Genomic DNA, 19,114 nt, shown 5'->3' on the forward strand with positions numbered 1-19,114 from the left:
GTCATAAACAATAGCAATGCATTCATCCTAAGTTTGCTGCCCTAGTCTTTGCAGATTTCAAGGTCAGAAATGGTATTGTATGTTAATGTAAAGCTGTATACACACATACAGGGCCCACAAGAGGGGGGGGAGAATCCGGTGCATTGCACCGGGGCCCGGTGAGTTCAAGGAGTCCGACAAAATGTCTAAATTTACGCGATAAAAAGATTGATTTCAACGATTTTGCATAAAATATTGTTTTTATATTAGTTCCGTATGTCAAATGGGGCCCCCTTATGGGCAGCCTAGGCTATGCCCTTTTTTAAAATTACAAAATTTTCAATTTTTGAGTTTAGGGGGGCCCGAAAAAATGTTTAAATTTGCGTGCTCAGGTCGATTTTGCATAAAATATTGTTTTTTATATAAATATTAGTTTTGTATTTTGAATGGGCCCACTCATGGGTATGCCCTTTTTTAGAACAACAATATTTTAATTTTTTTGCGTTCAGGGGCCAATAAAATGTTTAAATTTGCGTGTTAAGGTCAACTTTACATAAAAATTTTTTAATGTTTTCAACTTGGTATTTCTTATATGAAGTTGGTATTTCTTATATTGAAGTTGGTATTTCTTAATGTCATAAACAATAGCAATGCATTCATCTTAAGTTTGCTGCCCTAGTCTCTACAGATTTCAAGGTCAGAAATGGTATTGTATGTTAATGTAAAGCTGTAAGCACACATATGCAATGCTATGTCAGCCATGTCGGATATCATTGCAATTTTTATCTTCGAAATGGCTGATTTTACCCACTTGTTGCCATGGTTACAATCAGGTGTTGCCAGAATTAGGAAAGGTTAGAGTTAGAAAAGGTTAGGGTTTTGATCTTTGCCCAGGACTAAAAAATATATTCAAAATACAAGTTTTTGTTTTCAACAGCTATAAACTTTTCCTCAAATTAGGGCACAATTCCATATCTGACAACGCTATTGAGGCTATATTTACACTATGTAGTGTTTTAGCATTTTATCTTTGTGTAGGCTATAGCCTAACTAGTGTGTATCTGTGAATTTAAAGTTATATTTACAATAGTACATTGTTTGTGAAATAATGGAGTGTTAATACTTTAACCTAATAGGCTATATCCTTTGTAAGAACACGCACCGCAAATTTTGCTTGTGATTGGTAAGATACCACGCGACATGTCGCGCTGGTGGGCCCGGCAGCAACATCTGCACCGGGGCCCGGCAGGGCTCTTAGAGGCCCTGCACACATATGCAATGCTATGTCAGATAGTATTGCAATTTTTATCTTCGAAATGGTTGATTTTACCCACTTGTTGCCATGGTTACAATCAGGTGTTGCCAGAGTTAGGAAAGGTTAGAGTTAGAAAAGGTTAGGGTTTTGATCTTTGCCCAGGACTAAAAAAAAATTCCCAAATACAAGTTTTTGTTTTCAACAGCTATAAACTTTTCCTCAAATTAGGGCACAACTCCATATCTGACAATGCTAATGAGGCTATATTTACACTATGTAGTGTTTTAGCATTTTATCTTTGTGTAGGCTATAGCCTAACTAGTGTGTATCTGTGAATTTAAAGTTATATTTACAATAGTGCATTGTTTGTGAAATAATGGAGTGTTAATACTTTAACCTAATTTATCCTTTGTAAGAACGCGCACCGCAAATTTTGCTTGTGATTGGTGAGATATCACGCATTCACGCGACATGTCGCGCTGGTGGGCCCGGCAGCAACATCTGCACCGGGGCCCGGCAGGGCTCTTGGAGGCCCTGGCGCGCGCTACTTTTGTCTGAGTAGCGGGTAGCGCGTTACTTTTGTAAATTAGTAGCGGGTAGCGGTAGCGCGCGCTATTTTGGCCCAAGTAGCGGTAACGGGTAGCGCGCTACTTTAAAAGTAGCGGGTGCTCACCTCTGGTTCTAACTCCTGGAACCTGCGACTTTGACTTAAAATGTAATTGTATGTCACAAGAACCGATTATATTTAGGGTTAGATTGCTGGTTTATGTCTTTTCAATTAATCCAAGTCATCCTGGCCTTGCCAGCAACAACAGGAGGCTGAAAGTTTTTTTTTTCATGCATAAAGAGGGTCAAGATGTGGCTGCGCTCAGCAATGACTTCCGATCACCTCTCAGTTTTGTTGAATAACCAATTATTTTGCAAAAGCTTGCAGCTTATTTTGTCTACTAACCACCGGGAACGCTGGTAAAACATACAATTTCAACATGTAGTTATCAGAGGCCTCATCTGCTATATAGCATATACGAAAACGAATAAGAGAAGCCTCCAGTAGGTGCTCAAACGTCGGTCTTTTCGGGCATCATTGTTATTTCGCTTTGGTTACAAAATACAAAAAAATGGTAAATTGTAAGTGCGCAGTTGGTCTCCTGTGGAGAGGGAACACAGTGAAATAGTGCATCATTAGCGTGATGCGAGTAGAAAAAATTGCCCGTGTGGAAAATAGGACACTCCAGCAAAATGTGAAAAAGCGATCAGAGGTAGGCCTAATCTATGATATTTGTTGCAGCTCTTCCTCACACTTCACCGTCGCCTATTTATAGTTACAAAGGTTTTAAAGATAAAAGTTCAAACAATATTCAGAGTTTAACGTTTTAGGCAGTAGATATTTGCAAATAAGATAGCCCACAACGTTGCACGAGCTTTTTTAAATAAATCATCAAGTCCATAAAGCCAAAAGTTACAACTTCGAGGAAAATCGTCAAATCTAATAGAAGGCTACGGTGTTGTTAGTAGCCTATAGGATATTATAGAACGAAGGTATAGTTGCGAAAGTCAATGCTTTATGGTTTTGCTTTGTTGTTCGGAAATAAAAAAACATGATATTGATAATGAAAACAAAATGAAATTGGACCAATCCAAGACCTCTTGCACAGACGTTAATCCACACACATTGGGAAAAGGCTTACAAAAAAATACTTCAAAAAAGGTTCCGTCCTGACTAGTTTTTGTGCTACGTCCCAAATCCCAATACCGTACAAAATACAAAGTGAAAATGGGAAGAATTCTTAGCCTATTTGCGAACGTTGAGTACGGTTGCCACTTGTCAGAGTGAAGGTTTAGTTGTATTGTTATTTATTTGCATCAGAAAAGAATGTAGATATTTGACTTAACAAACCAAAAAAATATACCTGCACAAAAAATAAATGACACACAGTTTTATACAAACAGCAGCGGCGCAAAAGTAGGCTGAAAACAATTAAAGACAAACACTGGCAAGTACAATGGACTGCGGTCAACTCAGTAAAACGGCAGATTCGGAAAGCGAAGAGTAAATCACAAACAACAAAAAATCAAATGATAGCATGTGGAGCATGTCATTGTAGTGCTCAAAAATATCGATTTGTACAAAGTGTAAGAGAACATTAAAGCTGTAGAGAATTGCAAGATTTGTAGCAACGTTGAACACAGGCATAAAGAAGTTTTCGCAAGAGAGCTTCATAAGCTATAACATTTCCTGAAACTTGACATTCACGTGCACTAGCATAACGAGGCGTATTGTGTCAAATTAACTTGCTCTTTCAACCTAACTTGCATAGTTCGAGGCATATGTGCGTAACTGTGCATAGCATAATTGATTGCTTGATTAAATCTTTATCCTCGGACTGGGAAAGCTTCTTGCAGAGCTTAATCCTGGCAGTTTCGCATACTTGTAGAGGCTTTGAATCACTGACGAAGGCCCGGTCACCGAGATTGACAGAGTGAAGTTTCCGATTGTTGAAGTCTTGTTGCCAGGGAATTATTCCATCCAATAGATTCCGCTGAATGGAAAGCAGTCCTTAACGCGCGTTGCTCAAGCGCACACCCCGAGAATCGAACCAGCGGCGCTTGATCTTGAAGTTTCTTCGTTCCAGAAGTCACGCGCTTACGAACTGAGCTATCGGGGCGGACTGATAACGAGGCATATTGTGTAAAATTAATTTGCTCTTTCAACCTAACTTGCAGAGTTTTGAAGTAGCCCATTATACAGTAGGCTACCGCATCTCAAGTTTTCAATGTTGCAAAAAAATGACTTGTGTCGAATATAAGTAAAAACTTCCCAAAGATGAAGTTGTCATGTGATTAAAAAAAACTTTGGAAAATTTTTTTCACGGGACGGTTGGTCTAAAACTTCTATCATTAATCTGATGTCCATGTTGCAATGCTTTGGCGAATAGGCTACGTCTAAGATTAGGTCTATCATTGTTTATTTGAAATGAGATTTGCTTATGTTATTTACCGTTTTGTAACTTGTGTGTCTGAAAATTCAACCTCATAATTCGTTTGACAAATAGGCTACAGTATTTCTATTAGCCAACCAGTATTGTCCTTGTTGCTGGTTTCAGCAGTATCTGAAGCGAAAGGTGAAGAAGATAGACTACAGATGGTAAACTACAGATTCCATTGATTAAATTGTTCAGAGAGTAGTATTGTTTTCTATTTGAAAACATATTTTGCTAATGATGAAAAAAGGATTGAGCACTAAAAATTCCAATTTTGTACACTTCAGCGGTTCTATTTATTTGAAGGCTATAGCCTACTGCAGTAACAAATATAACAACACATTTAGCTTTGTTTAACTGCACTTTGTTCATTACTGTGTCATGTTTATTTGGGCAGTAACAAACTAGCCTATGAACTTATTTTGAAACTTTTAGGCTAATTCTTTCATGAAACTTCCCACAACATAATGCATCAACAGAGGTGGGCAGTTGCGCGCTACCTTTGTAGCGCCGCTAATTTTTTGGTAATTGTAACGATAGCGGCGCTACATTTCTTTGGAGTAGCGTCGCTACTTTTTTCCGTTGTAGCAATAGCGGAGATGTGCTACATTTCTTTTCATCGCACTCCCCCTACTTTCCAATTTAAAGTTAAAAATATTACTCGTTTTTGGAGATCTTTATGGCAATAATGCGTGAAAAAATCAAGGCAGATTCAATTGTTGCGGGAATCATCAAGCCACGTTGATACCGACACAAGTGACACCAACACCAGTCATAACTGCGAGGATAAATTTTGGGTGTGTTGGTGCCATCGTATGAAACGTCGGTAGTCGGTACGGAAAGAAACGTCAATTATGGAGGCCTTTCTTCAAACAGACGCATGTTCTTGAGCTTTCCCATTGCCGATTTATTACGTCAGTTCATTAAATACTCCCCCATTCGCCATTCCTGCCAGTGCTACGGTGGAGAGATTTTCCTCCGTTGGAAAAGACGTACCAAAACGGCAGGACTCAGTGACTCGCATTTCGAAAGGCTCGTGTTTTTCAGTGAAAACGAATGATATCATTCGTTTTCAAGGTCATTTTGGCGTCACAAAGTGCTGTGTCAGTTTAAAAGAAACGTAGCGGTGGTGCGCGCTGCTTCAGCCCAAGGTAGCGGTAAAGGGTAGTGCTCTACTTTTAAAGTATGCCCACTTATGTGCATCATTATCATCCGTTTAGTCGATTTTTGACTTTCGGTTACTCTGCAAATCGCTTCCCTCGACAGCTCTCGATTCCTCGCCACTTTGATGTCAACGCCACTGCCATTAGCCTACAACTTAGAAGATGTCACAATAACAGACACATACTACAGAATACCACTTCTGATTTTTCTGTTTTCTACTGCAAACTTGTAAGTTTTTACGCTGCTGGGTAATTGGCAGCTGAGGTTGGGTTCTTGTGAGCCATTAAATGATATTGAGCTTTTGTGAAAGTCGCACAACGCATTTACTTTGAATCAACATTGCAAGATGTAAAGATATTAAGAGCTGGTGCTAAGAAGACATTAAATATACTCCGCTGTTATTTACGACAAAGAAGATTTCTTTTGAACTTGCCTTGACAAGAGCTGATAAGGAACAGATCGCCATCAACAATTGCATTAAAAAGATCGCTTGCGGGCCACACCTGTCATTTCGTATGATGTCGACTGTGGTTAGGCTTTGTATGATCAGGAAAACAGATATTTTGCTTGTATAAAAATTATATAGGCCTACTTACTTTTTCTCAGCAGGTATAAGTTATTATGCTGTTTGTAGTTTAACACATTTTCCAGCAAATACATTGCAAGTTTTAAATGCGTTTATTTTTTTCCCTACGATATGTTAAAACTTTGCTTGCAGAATAGACGAGACTAGACTCCATCTTTTTAAACCTCATTTGCAGAAATAAGCTGCAGTAAAAGATAATGTAAAGTCAAAAAAATAGCAGGTTTAGAAGCATTGCTAAAATTTATCAAAGTTGTTGTAATATGTAAAGGTTTCCCTATCAGCTTATAAATTATATATATCTCAGAGTTGACTTATTGCTTTCTGCCATTGATGTGTTGATAACATTGTGAATTACATGCCCGTCATACTTTACTTCTGACATGGTTAGTTGTAGAAAACATTGAGCATTTTTGCCTTTTGGATAACTAATTAAATTGCATCAATTATTTACGACTTTTGTAGAAAACATCAACAAGACGTCGGCAACAATTTGCAAATGAGTTGGAATTTTGTGCGTTGGCATCTATTTTTTTTGTGATAGCATAGTCATAGTGACAACACAGAAAGAGTTTATTTCTAACAGGCACCTATTAAAATTTCATTTATTACGGCCGCTAACCTCCCTCTTTCGATTTAGCGACGTTTTTCTGAAGTGCTTTTCTTTCTTTAGTTTGAAACAGAAGTACTGATGAAGGCGAAACACTTTCGACAAGAAAACCTTTGTCTTCTAATGAGTCAATCACAAAACAAGCCAAAATTTGTTCAAAGCTTTTAACCTTTGAAATCTGTGCCAGTGTAGTTGCATTGTCAATTTAAATGTTTTCGATACGTGAGTTATTGTTATAGTTAGACAATGCTGTTGTCAGTCAAATATGTTCTGTTATTACTGAAAACTCGAAGAGAAAATTAAGTTTTTTCTAATACAAATCAGAAGTGGCTTGAAAGGTTATAAATTACATATGACAAGGTCGTACTTTTGCTTTGAAACTGGCTTATGAACGAGAACTTGATGAAAATGTATTACATAAATATTGCCTGACTTTGGTAAATTCAAATTTGACGTAAAAGAAATTGATAGCGTAAGCTATCGCTGTTTAGTAATTTTGGATACATGGTTTAACCCTGAGTTTGGCTGATAATTGACAACAAATCTATTTTGTAAATCTGCATCGAGAATTTTTTGTTATATCAACAGATCTAGAACATATAGTCTAATGGGGGAAATAGCAGATGATAGAAACGTTAAGTTTCGTAGAAATCTAGATCGTGGTAGGAAGTAGTGGAGATGCTTGCCGCAGAGCATTTTATCTTATGCTTTGTTTTGGTCTCCTTTTTCGAGGTCCATAACTCAGTTACCATCAGCCAGGGGCTCCGGACACTTCCTGAGAGTGGGGAGGTAATTTAAGCAGGGGCGGGATCAATGTTTTGACATCGACAGGGGGCTTATTGGATTATCGCATTACATATACTTTTGGGAGGTCGCCCCCCAGACCCACTTCGCATTACTGAAAGCTTCAGTTTCTTATACAGCCTCTTAGGCGGCATGTTTCGCGCCAAAGGCGCCAAATTTTTGCATTTTAGCACGATTTAAAATCGAAAAATTATTTCAACGAATCTAAAATCGTGAGCAAAAGCTCTTTAACATTTGCCACACTTTTTGAGGTTTTGAGACAATTTTGACTGGAAGAGGGAACGTACGCAAAAATTCCTCTCTGTATTCTTCCTTGGGTCAAGTCCTTCAAATTTTGTTCTTCAGACGCTAAATGGTTAGATTTAAAAGATTAAAAGCGTTAACGCCAAAGTTTTCTATAACTTAATTTACAGTTGCATGAATACAACACGATAACCTATGCCATAACATCCACAGTGAAAGGAAAAGTTTCACCATCTGGAGTCTAGGCCTACATTCAATCCAGAAAAAAATAAAAGCTAAAATGCATTATTTACTTTTACAACAACCGAAAATATAAAGACATTGAAACAGTGCAACTGTAGTGGGTTTCGTTCGTGAGTGGTAAAGGCGAAATTAAACAGTTTGTAGCAGTGAGAAACTATGACGTCACACATAACGCATTGTGATACGTATATTTTTGACAGGATAGATTGGCCATAGATGACTTGGCGTTGTCTTACGAGTCGGAGTTTCCAAGCAAAAACCTCAAAAGTTGTGCAACAAAATAAAAACATGAAAATAAAACACAAAAGTAAAAAATATATTAAAAATGAAATTTTTATCTCTACATTAGTGGGGGGGTAATTTTGCATTAGTTACCCCCCACTCCGATTGGTGGGGAGGTAATCACCTTCCGCGGCCCCCCCTCTAACGGAGCCCATGCCATCAGCTATGTTCTTTTCCAAGTTATGTTTCTTTTACAAGAAGCGCACGTAGTAGTCGAACATGACGATCAAATCAATGTAAAAGTTAGGTTAGTTTTGGTTTAGTTTCAGGTCTGGTCACAGTTTACCAATAGCTTCAAAAGCAAGCCAGACCAAGCTACTTATTGTGTTCTTGCTTGTAAAATTCTTACGTCTGATTGTCATGCGTTATTATTTCACTTTGGTAAAAGATTCTTTATCGTTGTCGTGAAAGCAAGGATGCGTAGGCTACCAATAGGAGCAACTATAGTGTTTTTACTGTTGAGATCTTTTCTAAATAAGTTTTATCTTGTTTTTGTTCAAAATAAGATTCTTAAAAGAATTTTCGAAACCTGTTCCAGAAGCAGTAAATACCAAAAGTAAGCATCATGTGTGATGCCAATGAGTAAGCCATGGGTAATGGCAAAAGCAGCATTATAATCGCAAAAGTAACAAACTGTACGATAGCAAAGCGCAGAAATTTAAAACAAACAGATTGTGATATTCCGAAATATTTTCCTCATTCACTTGTTGGGTGATTTTTCTTTGTTCTTTAGCCTAGTAGCAAACAGCAGGGGAAGAAAAGCCACTCCATTAATTTACCGGTAAAATATAAGCTATTAGCCTGCTTGCATTGTCCCACGAATTAGCTAACGTCGTTAAAACTTACTTGTTTGGAGTTTAAAGTTGAAAATGCAGTAGACAAGAGAAGTCACTCACACAAAAAGCATTTATTATAGGTTGCCTTTTATGATTTTTTAGTCGGAGTAACTGCTGTTGTCCACTGCAGTTCAGCTTTTAACTTCTAACAAGTAAGTTTAGTGGTTGTGCCAATTAAATATACTAATTTTCAAACAATGCTTTATCGATGTATATTTAAAACCTTTTGACTTTGTCACCTTTTCCTTTTGTTGGCGCCAAACTTGTAGTCGTTCTATTGCCTACTACCAAGTTTGTCGTTTTATTCATATTTGAGCCAGCAATAAAAATATAATTAAAATGAAAAATGATTAGGCCTATCATGGCCACCTGGAGATGCGGCCTGATTTGTCACATTTTGCAGATTTTGATTACGGCTACTACTAGTGCTTGACTGATATTTTTTGAGATGTTTTTACTTTTTGGGGTTTCCTAATGACATAAAACTTTTTTGTTGCCTTGGGGAAGCAGCAGCAAATGAAAAAAAGTAAGTTGAAAAACGCAAAATCAGACTGTTATTGAAAATTAACAGTCTGACTAAAATCTTCGAATTCAAATTTTCTTTGTTTTTCAACATATGAGGATGTTAAAACCTATTGTGTTATCTGGGGAAAAGAGAAAAGAAACCGTAAAAATCTAACTTTTAGAAAAATTTATTTAAACGTTCGCCCAAAGTTAGAAAAACCGGGAAATTTCTGCAAAATGTGACAAATCAGGCCGTATCTTTAGGTGGCCATGGGCCTATGCAAAATAAACTACCCATCAAAGTTTCTAAATTCGAGATTCATCCTTAAAATTTACGTCACCGAAAAGTATTGTTTTTGAGACAACGGAATTACTGCAGTGATGCTCTATAATTAATATATTATATACACAATATTAACACTAATATTAACACAAGTGAGAATGCTTTTTTTATTTTTTGGGCGCAAGCGACCGACCAAGTGTTTTCTTCTAAAGCAGATATTGTCTGCTTGCAAAAGTATTTTTGTTATACATTTGATGTTTAAGTAACTACTTTTCTACTTTTCATAATTTATTCTAGGCTAGTCAACTGTGAGAAAAGAATTGTGGACTATGCGAAAAAGCATTTCTGAAGATAAAACAAATATTATCATGTTAACGTCTCCGAGCTTTTAAAAAATACTTTATTTGTCGTAAAATTTTTTTGAACAAAATTGGTTATGTTTGAACATCCTCAAAAACTATACTCCTGTACACTTACAGCTATGTTTGTGTAGTATGGTAGGCTATGTGGGTTGGGAGTTGAAACTTTATGCATTGTGCGAATGAAGTCATTTGGAGTGAACGTGTCACAGCTATCGCGCTGTTGACACCCTGGGTGATTTCATTTACGACGTGCGAAATTGTCTCTCAAATGTCTGTGCAGCAATGAGAAACTGGAAAAAAATGTAACAACAAATTAAATTAAAAAACACTTGACCAAAGATGCACAGCATTTCAGTCAAGATTGACAAGTTACCGTCAGCTTGATTCCATTGATTTTCGAAGGTGTTCAAATAAGAATTTGTCTCAGTCGTAACATTTGCCCTGGATCGAATTTTGTTTAGAGACTCCTTGCCAATATTTACACAGCAAAAGAATAACCTTTAGGGCTGTTCATATAGGCAACAACCGAATAGAAATGCAAAATGAGATCGATAAAAGTGTCTGTACATTTTTTTTACCAGAATTGTAGTAGAACAGGCTGATGCTAAACAAGATTGGCAGTGACAAGAAAAAGCTACAGTGTAAAAAAAAATTGCAGGTTTCAATAATGCTCAGTTCCTATATGAATAGCCGTGATTTGATTTGACAGTTTTTTATCTTCCATTCTTTGGTTTATAAGTGAGCAAATAAACCTGAATATATTTGCACTGGCAAGATCGTTTCTACTGGCAACGTTGCATGGGTCTGCTTTGAGAATACGTTTTTGAATTTTCAACTTTTCATAAAAGCATGCCATCATATAAAATGAATAAGTCAACAAAGCGTTCTTTTCCTCATTGAACTCTTATCAAACCAGTCAATAGCCTATGACGAATTACCAACCACTTCTGAAGATACTCTATCGCAAAGTTTTCAAGGTAAGCAATAAATAAATGAAAACAGACACTATAATAACTAATATAGAAAATACTTTGTTCTGTTTTTCATTTTGCTATTACTCATAGTCGCCTGTCTATGACTATTCAAATGAGGAAAAGCAAGATATTTAAAATGTTTTGTGGCAGTGGCGTCTCTGGTCGCTATTTAAAAATATGTTTTCAAGTCAGAAAAGGTAATGGTAATAATGAAGCCTTCCCTAAATAGCGGCCAGAGCCATCAACGTAAGCTAACAACGAAATAAGCTAGAGTTGATTAACAGCCATGGGTTGAACCAGCTGCATAGCCAAGTGTTGAGAGCCCTGGTTTAACATTCAAAAGGGCGTCAGTTCTACACCGCTCAAGAGCATGTGGCTGAGCTTTTAGCGAGACTCTTGAAGGCATGCTGTCGATTGTGGAGTGGCACCCCCTCGACTATAAGTCCTTGATTTCTCCATGATTATTAACAGTATGCTGCTTTAAAGAGAAATGTCTACGTCCCTTCATAAGGCTGTGGCCTATTTAACTAAGCTAACAGCTCGTCTGCAAGATAGACAAAAATGCAGAGAAAAATTGTTTTATGTTTTGTTTGCAATGCAGAGAGAAATTCAGTTTTATGTTTTGTTTTCTTCTTTTAGCGCAAAATAACACTTGTCATAACATAGCAAGAGTCTGGAAAAAGGTAAAACGACAAAACGCTAATGTTAAAGCGTGCTTCAGACAGAACTGATTTACGAAATAGAAAGCTTTGGAACGGTCGCAACACCTTCTAACATATACTGTATTTGGGTAGCCTATGTCAGTTCTTCCCAACCTTTTTCAGTTCGCGACCCACTTTTAATGCAAGTTTTATTGTGCAAACCACAATGAGATATGACATCTTTAGTATGGCATCTTTACTACTGACGTACGGACTCAAATAGTTAATGCGACACAACACATCTAATTGTTACTTATTTAAGTGGAAATCTGGATTAATCTTATGTCTTTTATCTCGTGTCCGTTTGGTTTGCTCGACGGACTTATTGTTCCACAATGAAATTAACAAGTTGAAAAATATGCTACATTAAAATGGATACCCGTCATACTTTTTTGATAAAATATTAAAAGCAATTTTGGATACGAAACCGAAAGATAAACCCGAAGAAGACGATTTTAGCAACTTTTTTTTTTTGATGTACCATTCTTGGGAAAAGATTCGGTAAGATTTTCAAAAAATCTAGCTAAAATTGTCAAAAAGAAATTTGATTGTGACATTTACCCTGTATAGTGTATATAGAACGTTCAAAGTAGGCAGATATTTCCAGCTGAAGTCGCCTACCCCCTTTGCTCTATGACTATGTTCTATTGTCGTTTATAAATTCAGTTGTTTGCGTGATGCAAGCCTGACATACATCGGTATGTCAACAAGATATTTATCGACCAGAGCAGGGGAACACCTCAATTTGAATTCTGTACAGAAAAGCGCAATTAAAGATCACATTTTCTCATGTACATAATGTCAAAACAGCGTTTCTATCAAGCAATTTGAGATCATGTCCAGAGGCAGGTCTGAGTATCAAACTAAGATCTTGGAAGCCTTGTACATAAAACGTCACAATCCACTTTTGAACAGACAATTGTTTGCTTGCGGCTCGTCTTTCTTGCTCTCTGTATTTTAAAATTAGTTTTTTCGCACCTTGCCTTTCTACCATATCATGTGATCTGTTTAACACCTTTTGATGCAGTTACCTTTGATTCTCGTGGAGCCTATCGTTGAGTTTGAGCTAGTCAGAAGTACTGTGCAGTTTTTGTCTTTTCCTGTTTATAGATTTAGTTAACCATTGTATTTTATTCAGATGTAGTTAAGTTGTATGTACATTATTCCTGAAGAGGACATCTTGTGATGACGAAAACGTTCGATACTTAATTTGTTGCGTAGTTTTGTGTTTCTATATGTAATAAACTTGAAGATGTTAAACTTAATCACGTTACTCGGCTTCGTATGCCTATGGTTCAACAAGGCAAACTCTCTACCGAAGCTCTGTTACTTATTTGTTGCATAATTGTTACGTAATGGTAATGCAATAATTTCCCGATCTAATAGAAAACAGGGTGCACAATTCATGAAAATGAAAAGTAAACAAATGAATAGAAAAGAGTAGCGATGGCGAAGGTGCAGTACTGTTCAAGACCAAACTGCGGCTTGTGAGATCCATATCGGTATTTTTTAGAAGATTTTAACATTAATTAACATTTAGAAATGCTTCGCGACCCACCTGAAATAGCTTCGCGACCCACCAATGGGTCGCGACCCACCGGTTGGGAAGCGCTGGCCTATGTGGTATTTATAAACATGTATCTTTTGAAAGAAAATAACCATAATGAAGCAAAGAAAACAAAATTGATATGGTTTTGCATCCAACCACTAATAGGCTACAGTAGCCTATAATAAAGTAGTCTATAGCTACTTATGCCCTACTCCAAGAGATGTGTCAATTTTAATTTTTGATGCGTACAAAGTTGCTCTGCAAAACAAGTTCAGCTCAGCAGGTAATATAAGAAAGAAGATAGAGCAGTACAACATATTATACAAACTAAAGCTCTTGGAGAAAAGATCTCGTTTCTCAAGTGGAAATGAAATCTACCCAGGAGAATCTCAATAATTTGATCACGTTCGGCATACGCAAGGCAAACAAATAACTTTGTTTTCGTGAACTATTTTCTGATATTTTTATAATCAACGAAAATGTTGTTTGTTTCACCTGTTCCTATTTTCTTGGCAAATCTGACTATAGAATTATTTGATAAGACCAGTAGCTGATATGAATATGATGAAAGGTTTCAGTCAAGCTACAGTAATACAGTCGTGGAGCACATTGTCAAAAATCCAAGAGAAAAGTTAAGTATCGCATACATGAGCATTGACAAATCAAATGTGTTAGCTACCTTGCTTACAGTGGCGTACTTAATACCTATGCAAAATGACTCCTATAACAAAGTTTAATTGTGCGCTCTTTTTTACAACCTAAGTTAAATGTTGCATACAAATCTTTTACGAACAAATCACGAAGAAAATAAATGTGTTATTGCCGTTTTATTATGTCCAAAGGCAGTCACGTGAGGTTGTTTCGTTGCGCAAGTTTTGTTCTCTCTGCGGAGCTAATGAATTTGATAGAATGTTGCGCTTTGTGCTTTCTTTCCAAGTTATTTCCCACATAAAAACTAGCTAACGCGGTTTCCCCTTTCTTTTTTATTTGACGCTGTGTATAATGTAGTGTAGCTTAGCCGATTACCAAGTGAATTATTAAGCTAATTATAATATATAAGCCTGCATGGACAAAATGTTTTGATAGTCTTTTACGCATAGGCCAACTTAAATTAATCTTAACAGAGCGCTGTGTTGATGCAACCGGCGGTGACCGACTTATAGATACGGGTATTTTTGTCGGATAACTGTGGATAAAAATAAAACGACCCAAATCCGGCAGACTTTTTCAAAAACTAATATTGATTAATTTAATTTGTCACCGACATTTGTTGGCATGTCGGCGGGTTTTGTGACCGTTGGGTTGTATGCTGACTAGAGATTGAAGAAACTGATAGCGAATCATTCCCAATCCCAACATTGCTGTGTTCTACTACCAATTGCGTTCATTTTATCCGTTTGATAACTTGAGGAAGTTAGGTAAAAGTATGGTAGCCTACTGTATATATATTCATAAAGCACAGCTTGTGAAATTGTGAATGAACCTCAAAACTTCGGACTGCAAAGTGCTATAGGCAGCGTCAGCACAGCACGTAAAAATAAATCATGCCTAGACAAATTCTTGGTCTCAAAATTTCATTACCAAACTTATAGGCTCAATAATACTTTAATGCTAATTTCTTCCTAAGACAGACTGAGTACTCTGGTCAGGCCAAATTGAAGTCATACAACAGGTTAGATTCATAAATTTTTATAAAAATGAATAAGTAAGTTCTGGTGCTACTTCTAAGCTTCAACTAACCCAAAATGAGCCAGGAGAGGCACAATGTTGCTATTGCAACGTCACAATTCCATTGTTTAACAACGGCTACAGTAAAAGAGAGACTTCTTTTTGATCTTTGTATTGTATTTGGGCGCAAATTAGATTTTGAAGAAAGTGTAAATCACAAATTTTAATTTTTATCAACCGATTTTTGCGCCCCTACCAATTTGACGCCCATGGCTCGAGCCATGCCTGCCATACTCTAGGTACGACACTGCTTGCTTGAGTTAAATATTATTCTTGGCTTTGAACAAGATTTAAAAAGGTTAGAAAATGACATATCACTCTTTTCGGTTTTGAGCAATTCTACCTGAATGAATAATTGATTTGACATTTCAACAGCTTGAGTTGAGTAAAATAATTTGTTTTACATGGTCAAAGTAAATTAAAAATGTCGAGCATTCTTTCAATCAACAGAGCACTTCCATACAAAGATGACATTGACAAGATGAGAATATCTCGGTATTACAAAAGAAGGATATCTTTTGCACATCTAAAGGAAGCTCGAAGCATTCACCATAGCAACGCAGCTGCAGAATCATTTATCAAATTTGACAACTCACGTTTCGAAAAATAAGTAGGTTTTTCTTGATGTTTGTTCAGACAGATGGAAATACAGAAAACTGCAGTGTAGCCTACCAGGATGTGCTTTTATATCTCTACTTTAAAAATAGTTTCGTATTGAATGTAGCCTGAGTTATTAACCTAATCTTTAAAAATCTGACGTAAGAGACTATTTTTTTTCTAAAAAATACAAGAAGTTCTTAAAATAAATAAAAAATATAGTTCCAGTGTGCAGGCCTGGATTAACCATTGTGCTAGGGTGTGCTAAAGCACAGGGGCCCCGCAGACAGAGGGCCCCACTGTTGCTAAAAATGAAATAAATAAAATAAAATCACAAATTTTCCCTGAAAAAAATTTTCAGGAAAAAAAATTAAGAAAAATTGGGCCCCTCTGTCTAAAAAAAGTAACACATTTATCAATATATCTCCCCCTTCACGTGAAATAAAAATATGGTTTTACTATTTTTCCCTTTGCAGCAAAGAAAGCCAGACAAAAGTCGTTCGACTGAATTTCATGTTAGTTTTCTAAATCCTATTGGTAGTTAGTAGTGAATGAAAGAGCAGTTTAGAATAGAAATTCAGAATAACCTTTCATTGCAATTTGCAGTGTAGTGTGCAGTACTAACAGTGGTCCCTTGCTACAATGTTTTCCCTTGCACGGTTTCGTTGATTTAATGTGTGTGATTTTGCATCCATTATAACGTAAACATTGTTGACTTAATTTGCACATGCTTATTTAATCATCGATCACGTGCTATTTCAAAGTTATCTAACTTACCTAAGCAACGCTCCGTTTCCTCTGCCAGCGAAACCAGCTCATTTCCATTACGCTCCACGTAAGCTGGTAAGGGCCCCCATAAAATTCATTAGCACAGGGGCCCCATTTGACCTTAATCCGGGCCTGCCAGTGTGTATTGCAGACTCAGTCTACAAGCAAGAGAAGTCATGTTGAGATGACGTAGGTACGATATAACCGAACTTAGCAACCACACAGATTTGATCGTTGATTTCACGTGAATAACTCTGGTGAATATGGCAGGCTATAACTATACAGTATTTTACGATGAAGGCTTATTTTATCACGGTGGCCTAAACGCGGTGTTCACTCAATTACAATCTTGAATAGCAAAATCTTGATCTCGAAAAGTGCCAGAATCGTTAACAGTAATAGCCTGCAGGTAGTCTCGATGCTCGAAAGCTCCATTGGCTTCGTCCTTACTGTACGCTCAATTGCTCAGCGGCATTGGTAATCTAACTAAGCTATTCCTTTTGTATTTCGTGAAATATAGTAATATGGTAAAATGGTAATAGTTTAATTAATTAGTACATGTTGATGATATCACAAACTGACAAACAAGATCAAATTTGCTCACATCAAACAGCAACAGATGTTTCTGTAAAGTAGTGATAACGTTTCTGCCCCATCATTAACCTAACGTTGTTAAGGCACAGTTATATTGCATTATAGGTGCTGTAAACGTTTGCTGGGACCCGGTACGCAGTGCTGTGTTAAGGGGAGGGCCAAGGAGGGCCCGGCCCCCGGGCCCACCATCTCAGGGGGCCCACAAACAACAGACATTTGCATTTCAGTAAAGTTTTTTTTGATTTTCTAAAGTTTACTGCGTGTACTTGTCCATTATAAAGATGATTTAAGTCTTATTATACTAAAACATCTTAAATTTGGGCCTACACTGAAACATCTCTAAAAACACCATTAACTTACTGTCTTAAAAGAAAGTTAAAATGCGATAACGTTAGTAACATGATCTGCAGAAATATATTTAACATATATATAACAGGTGGGATGCAATTGAATATTGAATTCAAGAAGGGCCCAATTGCCACAAAGTGTTTTTGCACAACCGTTTTAATTACGGTATTTTGGTCATTTACTTTTGTGGTGAAACTTCGATACTGATTTTATGCTTACTGGTAAGAAGCGTCATACCTAATAAGTTCACTCGGTGAAGATTCTGTGGAGAAACTATATTTAGAAGTTGAACTGTAATTGATGTAGTTGGGCCCATTTCAAAATCAATGGAAATATTGATAGGGTATTTTTTATGTGTTTACCGATATGTTTGAAAAATTTGGATTGTGTTTTTAGTATAATTTACAAGACATTGAAAGAAATTGGAAAGCACAAATAGTGAAATGAAAAAAATACTAGAGGGCCCTTTTTGAATTCACATACTGGCATTCAATTTCTTTCGATTGAAAGAAATCAGAAAGCACAAAAAGTGAAATGAAAAAAAAATAGAGTTAGGACCTTTGTGAATTCACATACCTACGTATATATTCAATTTATTTTATGATTTATCATTTCATTTTTAACATTTACAATACCGTAATTATAAATATCCTTGACTAGTGATGCCACGAGCAGAAAAAAATTGTCCGCTGCGGCACTGCACATGTCTTCCCGTACACTACAAAGCAAAACATCTCGAAATGTCATAGCCTACTGCCTCTGCAGTCTGCACCATGAAGAATAAGAGTGCACTTGTGCAAGTGCACATCAAATGCAAGGGAATCTATTAAACAAAAGCAAATTTTGGAAAAAAAATTAGGGCCTATTTAGGCAATTGAGGAACTTGCTCCACTTGTTATCCACCTTTACAGCTCATCTGAGTTGCTTTTTATTGAATGCTGGATACTTTTAGCAGAAACGTTCTTCTGTATTTACTTTTTTCTGAATATATGCACATGAAATTTCTCTTATCTTCAAATACCTTATAGGCCTGGCATATCACATGTTGTATGGTAGCCCACTGAAATTGCTTTGATCCAAAATAAAAATTATTCTTTCACAAGTGACTAGTTTAAGTGTTTATTCTTGACACTAACCAAGGCTACCATACCCTAAAAACTTTAATTAACTCGAATGCCTGCATAAAATAATGAAAGCTTTGCCTTGGAATGAAATAATGTTAAATAAAAATAATTAAACACCTGATTCTCAAAACTCTTGACACTGTTACAATCACAATGTTTTTACCTTGGTTGACTGAACAAGTAGTGTTGCCAGATAAACCATAAAAATGGTGAAAAACAATAATGTTACCAGACCAGATGACCAAATCTGAATGAAAATTAATAATTTCTTCAGTTTTGGTTCTATCCTCAGATTTTATCGCGGTACCGTGACGAAAAGTTCAAACAGTCAAAATTCTGCGCGGTACGGTGGTATTACTGCATCGTGACTATACTCCATTGCCAGTATTTTTTTTATTAGAAATTGTTAACACTTTTGCCTTTCATTCCGAGCAAAGGTGTAGCTAAGAAATGATAGACCTGTGTTTGCAGTTACTTACACTTGTGTTGTTTTCTAAACTGGTGAGAAAGTGTATTGAAGTGAACCACATTTCCATATCAGAGCAGTGAAAGTATACACAATACTATAGGTCTGCTTGACGATAGAGGGCCCAAAATTATTG

Source organism: Aplidium turbinatum, chromosome 11 (assembly GCF_918807975.1).
Source record: "Aplidium turbinatum chromosome 11, kaAplTurb1.1, whole genome shotgun sequence".
Lineage (NCBI taxonomy): Eukaryota > Metazoa > Chordata > Ascidiacea > Aplousobranchia > Polyclinidae > Aplidium > Aplidium turbinatum.